Source organism: Lacerta agilis, chromosome 5 (genome assembly GCF_009819535.1).
Source record: "Lacerta agilis isolate rLacAgi1 chromosome 5, rLacAgi1.pri, whole genome shotgun sequence".
Taxonomy (NCBI): Eukaryota; Metazoa; Chordata; class Lepidosauria; order Squamata; family Lacertidae; genus Lacerta; species Lacerta agilis.
The window spans coordinates 30,482,080-30,494,584 of record NC_046316.1 but is presented as its reverse complement, the minus strand read 5'-3'; the positions used below and the strand labels follow the sequence as shown (position 1 = coordinate 30,494,584).

Sequence of the window (12,505 nt, the reverse complement as noted above, 5' to 3'; positions counted from 1 at the left end):
TGGAGTGGGATGACAAATTATCAAGGAACAATTACTGCCCTGCTAGGGCAGTTCTTAAAAAAACCCTTTCTGACAATGCCAATCAGATATAGTAATGGTGGCGTGCAGGGGCATGGGAAAGGGGGGGGGGTCCGCCCCAGGTACCATCATGGAGTGGGATGACAAATTATCAAGGAACAATTACTGCCCTGCTAGGGCAGTTCTTAAAAAAACCCTTTCTGACAATGCCAATCAGATATAGTAATGGTGGCGTGCAGGGGCATGGGAAAGGGGGGGGGGGTCCGCCCCAGGTACCATCATGGAGTGGGATGACAAATTATCAAGGAACAATTACTGCCCTGCTAGGGCAGTTCTTAAAAAAAAACCCTTTTTTAAAAAAAATGCCTGCTCCAAAGGTCTTATCTTACAACACTAGGGATTATATAGCTATATCTGAAATTTCATGCATATCAGTTCATATCTTGACCCTCCTCCATGAAAATAGCTGTTTACTTGTCCAAATTTCAAGTCAGTGGAGCAGGGTCAAGATATTAACTGATATGCATGAAATTTTAGATATAGCTATATAATCCCTAGTTTAGTAAGATAAGACCTTTGGAGCAGGCATTTTTTTTTTAAAAAAAAGAAAAGTTGTTATGAACTGCCCTACTGCCCTACCCTCTGCTGGGCTTCCTGGGTCCTGGAAAGTCAGCCTATGTGAAGAAAATGAGACTAGGCTGAGTAGATTTGATAATATAGAGCATGGTGAAATCACAATAAATAAAACCTCCCCTTAAGTAGTTTCAAGCACTACTACAGGTTCCACATAATATCTGTACTGCATTGTTTACTGTGACAGCACCTGCACTTTGGAACTCCCCGTCTATTGAAAGAAAGCACGTGCCTTTGCTAGACTCTTTTCGGACACCTGCTAAAAGCATTCTTCTTTAGGCAAGCATACCTAGATGCTTAGGAAGTTGAAGTAATTTTAATCTTAATATTTTAGCTTTTGTATGTTTTAAAGTAGGATTGTTAATTTTTATTGATTTTACTGCTGTGGTGTTTGTTTTGTTTTGTTTTGTTTTTTGGTAAACCACTTTGCAGGTTTTTAAAAATAAAATTTATTAAATAAATAATAAGTATAAATAAAATAACACAAGCCAAAACACAATCTATCCTGTAGATTTAAGTATCTGTCCATAGTCGCCTACTTGTTATCAGAGGCCCAGATTCCACATTCCTTTGTACGAAAATATGAAATAACGTAAAACCATTTTTGCAGGCAAACACACACACACACACACACACACAAAAACAAACAATGTGTGTGTGTGTGGGGGGTGACAAGAAATTTTCTGCACTGGGTACCACCTTACCTTCCTACATCTCTGGTGGCATGATGGCAGTGAACAGGACTAGCTCCTATGACCCTGTAGCCACCCCCACAAGTACATTCATCGCCTGGAGGCAGTTGTGTGTACCCTTCATTGGGAAAGGCAGAATTTTTCTTTCAGCCTTTGCCTGTGCACCATGTGTGAACCAGTAACCTCGTCAGGCAGGCAGAAGCTTCTGCCAAGCGACAATTGATTAAAGCTGCAATCCTTAAACCCACTGATTAGGAAGCCCTACTTACCTCGTAGTTATGCATAATGTGAGACTGTATGAGGAGCTCTGTTGAATTAAACTAAATACCCACTGAGTTCGGCATCCTGTACTCACAGTGGCCAACCAGCTGTCTATGGGAAGCCCATAAGCAAACTTGGGTGCAAAAGCACTCAGCCCACTTGTGATTCCCAGTAACCAAGAGTCACGCCACCTCCAAAACTGGAGGTAGTACATAGAAATCATGGCTTGCAGCCATTGATATCCTTATCCTACATGAGATTGTCTAATGCCCATTTATTTATTTATACATTTATAGCCCACCTTTTCTTCTAGGAGCTCAAGGAGGTGTGCACCCTTCCTCACGCTCCTTTTTATCCCCACAGCAACCCTGTGAGGTAGGTTTGGTTGACTTGTTCAGAGTCGCTCAGTTGGCTTCATGGATGAATGGTGATTTGAAGCCTGGTCTCACAGGTCCTAGTACAGCACTCTAAAACACTACACCACACTGGCTGCTTTAAAGCTATCCAAGTTGATGGACATCACATATTGTGGGAGAAAATCCCATAGCTTAACTATAGAATTGTATTGCACAATTAGAACGGTTTTCTACCATTTGAATAGATCCACAGAGTGTTAAAGCACTGAAGTCAACCATTTGCTTCATTTTCATTGCTGAAAAGGAAACCTCTCAATTCATATATTCCTTTAATCATTTAGAAATTTCCCTGTAAAACTGCTCATAGTTGTTGACCTCATAAACGAATGTCCCTAATAAAGGTTGGTGACAGCTTTAAAAAGTGTTATAATAACCTTCTCTAGATCAGCAGTAAAGGGGTTGGGGAAAAGATAAATAAGAGCTTCACGCAAAATGCAAGTCCTACCCATTTAATTACATACTTGGAGCCCAGCCAAGTTTTAGTGCGACAACACGAAAAGGGAAACTGGTAGAATACACAAATACATAAATTAACAAGGTTAATTAAATTTACAAATGAAGGTGCTTTGAAATGCTAAGTCATCTGAATAACATTTTGGGGGCAAAAAGATGCCTGAAAGGGAGAATTAAAGTCAAATAACTGTCACAGCACTCTATGATTTTGGAAATTCAAATTGCAGGTGGTTTTGGCTGATAGACTCCATAGTTTAGGTGATTTGGGATGGGGGTGGATTAACATCTAAAAGAGACTGAAAAGGGGATCCATTCTGTTCTTCCTTTATATCTTCTTCATGCAGTAGCAGCAATTTTGTTCCATTTAAAATGTGCAGTGCTAACAACCTGACAGTGATAAATATGTTCTGTTAATGCTGAGGCAAAGACGTGATTTTCATTATGCAAATAGGAAGCTATAAGAAACCTTCACAGCATTGTGCCTTAACAATGCCATGTTGCTTTATTGGGGTGCCAGTTCCGATCTGTTGCAATCATTTTGAACAAGGATTAGTTTAGTGGGACAAAATCCTTTTCAACCAGTGATGTTTTCCACCATTATTTGGAAAAGCTAATAAGACACTCTGACTCCAGTCTGTCATGAACTAAAAGTTCAGGCAAATTGGTCTGATTCCCAAATGCCTAATGCGATTACTTCCTGCTGATCTAAACTGAAACCTGCAGTTGTTGTGTTCCAAAAGGCTTTGCCTTCCAACCACCTCCACACATGGAAATAGTGTTCCAGGCAAACAAACCCACTTCCCCAAAGTCATACACAATTAGCATAAATTTATTCTAGCTACTCCTACAGTGTTATAAAAATTACCATGTGGCACTGCAGCTGACACCTCTGGATTAATAAGCAAAACTCAGCCAGCCCATTGAATATGGGAGCATTGTTTGTTCTCAACCTCAGCAATGCAAACCATCCACCAAGAGCTACAGTTTATAAAGCTGGACATGAAACTTTGGGGAAATGACATTGAAAGTTCCATGGAGGTGTGTCACCAGACAGTCACATCAAGTAATTATAACCAAATCTTGAAAAAAGCTACATTTGTGCATAATAATTCAGCATTTAGCCTGTTCCCTCCCAGCTAGTCATTTCTGACTTTGATTTATAAAATATCATCCTTAGCCACAAGCATAAAAAAGCACTGAGAGATCTTTAAGCACTACAAAAACAATTCCTGAATGAACGTTATACACAGATGCAACTCTTTCCCCACACTTGGAAAATAACTTCTAGCATGACTATTGCATATCTCCTTCACAGATTTGCTTTCGGAAAATATAAGTACATAAGAGAAAGTCAAATTCTACCTGTCATTGTTTTGATGTCTTCCATTTCATTTTATTTCCAACTGCATGCTGACCATAGACCTGAAGCCTATAATTACAGTGGTACCTCGGTTTAAGAACAGTCCTGTTTATGAACAATTCAGTTTATGAACTCCGCAAAACCGGAAGTAGTGCCCCGGTTTGCGAACTTTACCTTGGTCTAAGAACAGAATCCGAACGGTGGAAGGGCACCGGCAGCGGGAGGCTTGTTAGGGAAAGCGTGCTTTGGTTTAAGAATGGTTTTGGTTTAAGAACGGACTTCCGGAATGGATTAAGTTCATAAACCGAAGTACCACTCTACATCAGAAGTAAATCCCATTGAATTCAATGAAATAGGACCTAAATGTGTATAGGATTTGCAGCCTTAGTGAATAATCTGTCTATAGCAGTCTTCCTCAACCTCGGCCCACCAGATGTTTTTGGCCTACAACTCCCATGATCCCTAGCTAGCAGGACCAGTGGTCAGGGATGCTGGGAAGTGTAGTCTCAAAACATCTGGAGAGCCAAAGTTGAGGAAGCCTGGTCTATAGTATAGTGAATCTTTAGCTAGGATTTTTACACACACACACACACACACACACACACACACACAATTTAAAGCAATATTACTTGATGCTTCATTTTTTTTAAGGAAGTAAAGAAGGAGGCGGTAGAAGGGTAGAAAAGTCAGAGGAGTTGTGGCAGAAAATCAGATACACCCAAGGACATATGAGGTGGCAGGGAAGTACTTATAATACAAAGGATCTCAGGATCCATTCTCACTTCAAGAAAGATGAACTCATTTTAACTCCTTCTCCAGACAGAGGTCAGGTACAGGGGGTGGATAAGGGGAAAATAATTATCTCCATATCCTGAGGACTGTGAAAGCACTGAACCGCACAAGTCTCAAAATTGCAGTTGCAAAGGTTACTGTTAAGATAAGAGGGAGAAAGGGAAGAACCCAGAATTCAATTGGCTGTAACCAATCGATGAATAAATCAAACCCACCTACTTCTTCCCTGAACTCCATCCTTGATTGTGTGCACTCGTTCTTCCATTCCACATGGGAAACAGCCAACAATTTCAAATATGGAAAGCCAGTGATTGGGGTTTTGAGGTCAGGCAGGGCTGAGTTTAGCAGATCCGGTGACTGCTTGGGGCACTAGGTTCATAAGTTGCTTGTCACCGGCTGTTTACTCAGAAATCCACTTCACAGATAAATCAAATAGTGCAAAAAGTTCACCTTCGCTGGTAAAGCTGGCTCTGTGTGGCCAGTGGTGTGTTAACTTTTTATATTTATTATTTGCAGGAAGATTTGCATCCGTGATCAGTCAACAAGCCATGTGTGGGATTGTGAGCAAAGCCACGTGTGCAAAATAATCCTAAACAACAAACTCACTAAATGGGTCCAAATTCATTAAGTTATTCAAAATGTAAACAAATGGAGAGAGATGCTGAGTATGTACCTCACTGGGTAGTCATTTGGGCAAAAGGAGAAAGATCTTTGGCGGCTTCAAGACAGGCAAAAGGCCCACTACGCCAACAGTCCCAACACCCTGACTTTCCATGGAGCACCAACGATGGACAGAGGAAGTGTAAAAGAAAAGTCAATTTGCACATACCACTTCTTCCAGATAAAGTAGGACACTGGTGCATTGCCCAATGATCCTTAAAATCCTATAGCCAGCCCTGCACATGGCAAATGCCATTGATTAATCCAACCCTAATGTTTTCCGAACATTTATCTTAAAAAGCTTTAAGGCCAATGCATCTGATAAATTATACACACGCCAGATAGCATACTGGAATAAGAACTGTCATTTTTGCAAGACAACTATATGCCATTCAAATTAAATGTTTTACTATCTCAGAAATGCAACTCAATTAGCAAATAGAAGGAGCCTTTCATCATGAATTATTGTCTAACTGCACAAACGCACTGAGGTCAGGGCTCTTTTTCTAACCTACTTCTTTTTATTGGAGTATCTGGTTTCACAGTCTAATCATGACTGACCTGGGCCATTTTCCTTTTGAAGCTATCGCAGCTGATTATCACTCGAAGGAGGCAAGGGTCCTTATAAGATTATACAGCAATTAGGAGGCAAATCAACAGAGTAGGACTGCACAATTTCCAAGGATGTATATTAAGATCTGTGTGATTATGACTGATATACAACCCTCCGATTAAAATTGTATGCTCCTTAATTAAGAGATGTGAAGCCCAATCCTTTACATGTTTGTTTGGAGGTATGTTCCTCTGTGCTTGGAGTCAGTGTTTCAGGATAGTAGCCAAATTCCTAAAGCTTACAATTGCATATACAATAAAATCGGACATCTCATCTGATCCAAAATCCTTCCATCATCAAGCCTCCTAGACTCAAGAGACCAACAGTTTAAAATGAATTAGTATCTAAATACTAGGATGACACCCACACCATACATTTAAAGTACTCTTGTGCCACTTTAACAACCATGGTTCCCCACAAAGAATCCTGAGAACTGTAGTCTGTTAAGCTCAGAGCTACAATTCGCATAACCATTAACAAACTATAGCTCCCTGTGTGCTTTAGACAAATGGTGTGAATATAGCCTAAAGGTTCCAGGTGTGTTATCTTGCCAGGTAGGTTATAAGCATTGCAATCCTAAATGCCATTTGTCCTTGAAGAATGTTTTAATTTGAGGTAAATGGAGATCTGCCAAAAGAAGTGCGTTTAACACATATTAAATTAATAATTTCTTACCTGAATCAACTACTCTTTATAGCAGTCCAAAAACCCAAAGCAGATCTATACCCTAACTGTAATGGGAATGCATATTTTGAAATTTAATCTAGATGGCAGAACTACAAACTTTTGAAAATGCAAAAACAGAATCTTTCCACTCACTGCGGCCTTGAAGTTACACTGGCAGGACCGCCACTTCAAATCCTCTGCCTCTGCACCCCTATTCCACATATAACACTTTAATCTTACTGCATTTCTGACAGTGGGACAGCACCCTCCTTCACTCCTGAGGTCATTCAATAGGCTATTTTAGGGGGCGAACACACAGCTCTTTTCTGCAAGAGTCTGCTGCCACACCCTGAGCCCAGCATTCACTGCCGGGATAGTTTCATCACTTTTCCAAGTGGTCCACTCAGATTCCTTGGAGACTCTAATGGGTTTGGCAGCAGAGAGTATATGCAAACATGCTCAGTTTGAAAAAGAAAGAAAGGTAGGTAGTGGTACGGCAAATGAGAAAGCTAAAAGCTAAAGGAGAAAGGAAGGGGATTGTCATCACCTGTATAGGATGGCTATAAGCTGGGAAGAGGTGAGATGAAATATAGTTAAGCAGTAAAGAACATGTGGTTTAATTCTCAGCTCAGCCGAGGACTCAGGCAAATCACCTAGGAACATAGGAAGCTGCCTTACATTGAGTCAGTCTACTGGTCCATCTAGCTCAGTATCATCTACACAGACTGACAGTGGTTCTCTAGGGTTTCAGAGAACAGTCACTCCCAATTTTACCTGGAGATGCCAGGGATTGAACCTGACACCTTCTTTATGCAAGGCACATGATCTACTACAGAGCTATGGCCCTTCCACCTTTCAGCCTGTGTCATCATCAATAACAGAGGACACTGACACCAGCCCTTCTACCTACCTACCTATGAAAAGTTTCATGGTCAAAACCAAATGGTAAAATCAGAGCAATCCTTTCATTTCAGTGCCAGCTATGAACACACAGCCTTTTTCTCATATTACTGTTGTTACTGGCAGTATAGCTCTATGTATTTGCATTTTATACAAAAGCCTTCGTTTTTCATTCACAGTCAGACCTCACAAGTGAATCCCTTTCCTCAATATTCTCATGGCAAAGTCACCCCTTTCAATTCCATTGGGTCAGCCAGCTGAACAATCTGCACTTCTGACCTCTTGACAGCTAATCAGCTCAGAAAACTGAAAATTATTTCTGCAGAGGAGGTACTTTACTCCACCTTACTGACCACATAGCCTCTCCCTCTTCAGTTTAAGAGGAGACAACTAAAAAGACATAGTGGCCCTTGACTCTATCTCAGACACGTCCACAGTACTCTAATAAATGTCAACCACAATTTTCAGCTGCTAATAATGAAAACCTCCAAAGGTGATACATCCTGATGAGGGAATGATTTGGTCTCTCCTCATTTATGAGATCAAATGCCCCATGAACAGAATGAATCAATTGTTGCACAATGTACATGCTTGATATGAGATCACAGTGGGTACTCAAAATGATTTCACTTTTTGATTTGTTCACTCTGGTACATATACAGTGGCATTTGCGTATGTGTGCCTTATACAGATACAAATTCCTTTAATCCAAAGTGTAATAAAATATGTATTGTTGAGTTACCTGGCCTATGGAAGATCACCAGCTGGCTCCAGGAAGCCTCCCTTGCCTTCCTCCTGGTTCCCAGGTGCTTCTTTGAGTGAATTCTGGTGTTGCAAGTCAGCTCACTAGGGGATCAGAGTTGTGGGGGAGAAGCTGCTATTCTGCCATGCCCTTTAATCTGAAGCAAAAGCTACAGTCTCTATCGTTACATTATAAGTGGTTTCATGCTGGCAAAAGTCGGGGATAGTATCATGAAACGGGACAGAATAGCAAAGAATCATGTGTAGTTGCTAGGCAACTCCCGATATGCCCTCTATGGCCAGTTGTGACTCTTTATAAAACGTGCATAATGCATCAAGCCACAACATACTTTTTATGTATTTCATGTTTTGTTGTACTTGTAGATATTGTTCCATATCACCTTGATGTTTTATATGAGTCAAGAGTGTATATATTTATAAATGAATTAAGGTAAGGAAACTATTCAGTTGGACACCTTCTAGATGTAAAACAAGTAGCTAAGCAACTGAACTATGAACCAGAAAGTTCTTGGCTAGAATCTTACCACAAACACTGTACCGGTAAGTGGCCTCTGTGCCACCGAGGCCACCTGAGTCTAAAGCGACAGCAATTGATCCAGAAGTACCTTCAAACTGTTTGCCTGTTCCTTCAGAGAGAGTGTAACCTCCCAGCCACCTGGTCTAGGGAACTACCCACTAACAATGCCTCATTCTTATCTGGATTGAGCTTTTCCAACTCTAAAATATTATTTTTGTGGTGAGATGATAAGCACTGTACATAGTATTCCAAATGCGGTCCCACCATAGACTTGTATAACAGCTTTATGATATTGATAGTTTTATTTTTAATTCCTGTCCTAAGGATCGCTAGCATTGAATCTGCTTCTTTTCATAGCTACTGCACACTGGGTTGACATTTTTATCAAGCCATCTACTATGACCCCAAGAACTTCTTTCTGGTCTGTCACCACCATCTTTAAAGGACGCCTTCTCGCCTCTAATAGCTGCGTTGGGTCTACTTGTTAACCATGCTGGGGTCCTCTTGACCCCCAAGGTACCTCCTGATCTGTGGTATACGCTCCAGGGGAAGTTGTTCCACTCATGCATTTTTAAAGTTGAACACGCCCTTCTGATATTGTGAGTCACCCAGATCATGTGGTTTATTGTGGGTCATGCAGATCATGTGGTTACTCCCCATGCCAACATCAAGGGAGCCCATAGCTTCTGTCAAGTGAGCAATTTTGGTTGCTGTTATGTTTAAGGTACACATAGGTGGTAGATATGGGGAGTGCACACCATTCAAATAAAAATGAGTTTTAAAAAACAGTACAGTGGAACCCCGGGTTACGCACGCGATCCATTCCGGGTTGCCGTGCGTAACGTGGGCTTGCGTAACTCGAACACACATTAAAAAAACCTGGAAGTCATGCGATTTGAGTGCTTCTGCAAATGCGCGAACTGCGCAGAAGCGTTCTGCACGCGCTCCGGAAAACACTTCCGGGGGGCGGGAGTGCGTATCCCGAATGTACGCAACATGGAGCGTACACAACATGAGGTATGACTGTAATACATTCTTGAAAAAGTTGTGGGATTATTGAGAAGTAAGCCCTATGTGTGTTTGTCTTTTTAAGAGGCTACACTGATATTGATATAAACAATCAATATGCAAATGTAATTTGCCATATTTAAAAAACTGCTATGGGCACGTTGTGCTTTATTCGTCACCTTCTGTGTTGTGGGAAATAAGCTGCATATGATAGATAAATATGCATACATATATTGCAGCAGTGCTGATCAATGGGAGTTAGTTTCTGCTTTTCCCAGGTATTGCTGACATGCTAAAAAAACATATTGCAAAATCAGTTTTGGCAAGGTACGATGGTGGAACAGCAACAATGAATGTGTACGTAATTGGCTAAGATGGCTTCATAATACCATTTCCAGCCAAGTTCTGTTGCTGCAGTGAATTAATTGCAGTACGTTACACTTGTATCCTGTCTTTCCTCAAAGGATCTCAAGGCAGCACACACAGTTCTTGCCCATTTTATCCTCACAACCTCACTGTGAGTTATGTTAGACTGAGAGAGAGTAACTGGGTCAAGTTTACCCATGGCAGAGTGGGGATTTGCACATGCTTCTCCACAGGCCTAGTCCAACCCTCTAACCCAACAACACCACACTGGCTCTCCACTCTGAAAAGGTATTAATATATAACTCCATTATTAATCATTTCAATAAGTTTTTGTCTGTCCACATCCCAAGGTTCCTGAATCCTGCTGACAAAACGCTGATGTTAAAGTTAATACAGTACTGTTGCTCCTGAAGCATGCAATCTGAAGTTAAAGAAACAGTAGTATATAATAAAGTAGCAAAGAAGCAGATAGAATTTAAGAGTCCTGTTTGGAACACGTGTGTGCATATAAACACTGGAACATAAGAAGAGTCTTGCTGGATCAAACCAAAGGCCTATCTAGTCCAGCATACTGTTCTCACATTGGCCAGTCAGATGCTATGGGAAGCCTGTAAACAGGGTGAGGGCAATTTCATTCTTCTTTAACAACTGGTATTTAGAGGCATGATCCCTTAGATACAGGAGCTAGAACACAGCCATCACTGATAGCCTCACACTCCATTAATTTGTCTATTCACCACCACATCTCATGGCAGTGAATTCCATACTTTTAAGTACATGATGTGTGAAGTAGTCTTTCATTTTTGTCTGTTCAATTCAGCTTCATTATTTCTCCGTATCACACATAAGATACACAACTCTATCATGTCTTATTTGATAGTTTTCCTAAACTGTCCCAAGCATTGTAACTCATCATTTTGCATGCCCCATTCTGCACCTTTTCTAGGAATATTAGGGGGGGATATGTATATTGCTTCAACAAGAGTGACCCTATTAGCCAATCTAATTGCCATCCCAAAGCAAATGTGGTGGTTTGGGGATAAAACTCATTTGGAAGCAATGGCTAATTTTCATTTATTTGAATGGCAGCAATAAGAAAATAATCAACAGGATTAGAGAGCTAATCTATGGTAAATGAAGATTCACATAAGAAGAAACCAGGACTGGTATCTTAAAACAATTGGCTGTCCAATTACAATGCAACAAAACTGCCAGTCTGAATCTCTTTACTCACATGAATATATAATTGTAGTAAGCAGTGATTAAAAAAAATCTGCAGCTCAGGAGAAAATGTATTAAGGATCAACTTCTACAAGAACTGAATTGAAGAATAGCACTAAAGCTATATACAAAGCCCAAATCTCAAGGTAAAGTCTCACAAAGCCAAAACAAAAACAACCCCCCAAAACAAATAAGTCCTCAATTGTCTAAAACAGTATTCAATACATGCCTCTGAAAGGTGCTGTGTACTGATTTCCCCCCTACAGAGGCCACCAGTGGTGTCAGAAACAATAGCAAGAAAATATTTCCTTCCACTACGGATTCTGTGGAAAATGAGTATTACTTATTTTCACACTGAAAAATGAGAATGCATTCTTTACATTTTTGACTCTTATGGTTTTCCATTCTAACGCATCTTTCACAAGGCAAGAGTTGAAATGATTGAAATTAAAGACTGGATTTCTGTCTCATGCTTACTTTACAGAAATAACTTTGAAAAGTGCAAAACTTATAAACGTTTCCACTCACCCCCTACTAGGAGTTTGTATCAATCAAAGGTTTTGGGAAGCAGCCCAATCTGTTTAGAGCCACTCTGTATCTTTCCAATTTGCCTCATTTTTCAGGACTGAATTACATCTGATAAAACAAAGCTCTGGTTGCCCCTTTCTCCCCAGTTCAATGTATTGGGGAATCTAAAAATGGCTACAACTGTTTTCCTTTTTACAAAAGTGGGTGAAATTTACAGGCATAGCTAGCCATTAAGTACAGAGTAATTCTGCCATATTACAAACAGATACATCCAGAAGTTTTCATGCAGGACACCCTTAAAGCTTCATTTTTAAACAAATGAAATGTCTATAATGTTTTTCTTTTCTGTCAGAATTACAGTGAACCCTCCAGATATGAATTAAATTCATTCCGGGGGGTCCGTTCTTAACCTGAAAAGTCCGTAACTGGAGGCGCTGCTTCTGCACATGCATGCGGCATGCAGAGTGCTTCTGCGTATACACTTCCGGGTTTGCTGCGTTCGCAACCCGTAAGTTACGTATCCAGAGTGGTATGTAACTCGAGGGTTCACGGTAGATGCAAATTGTAGGAACAACCACTCCTTCTGAGGAAATGAAGGTCACCAAATTTTAAAAAGATGGCAGCAGCTTTTTAATGCAA

At 40.5% G+C, this 12,505-nt stretch overlaps 1 protein-coding gene across 12 annotated transcripts in view; it reads right to left on the bottom strand.

Annotated features, from left to right (window-relative positions):
- Nucleotides 1-12,505, bottom strand: part of PCDH15 (protocadherin related 15) — a 441,732-nt gene that overhangs the window by 153,601 nt on the left and 275,626 nt on the right. The window lies entirely within an intron of this gene.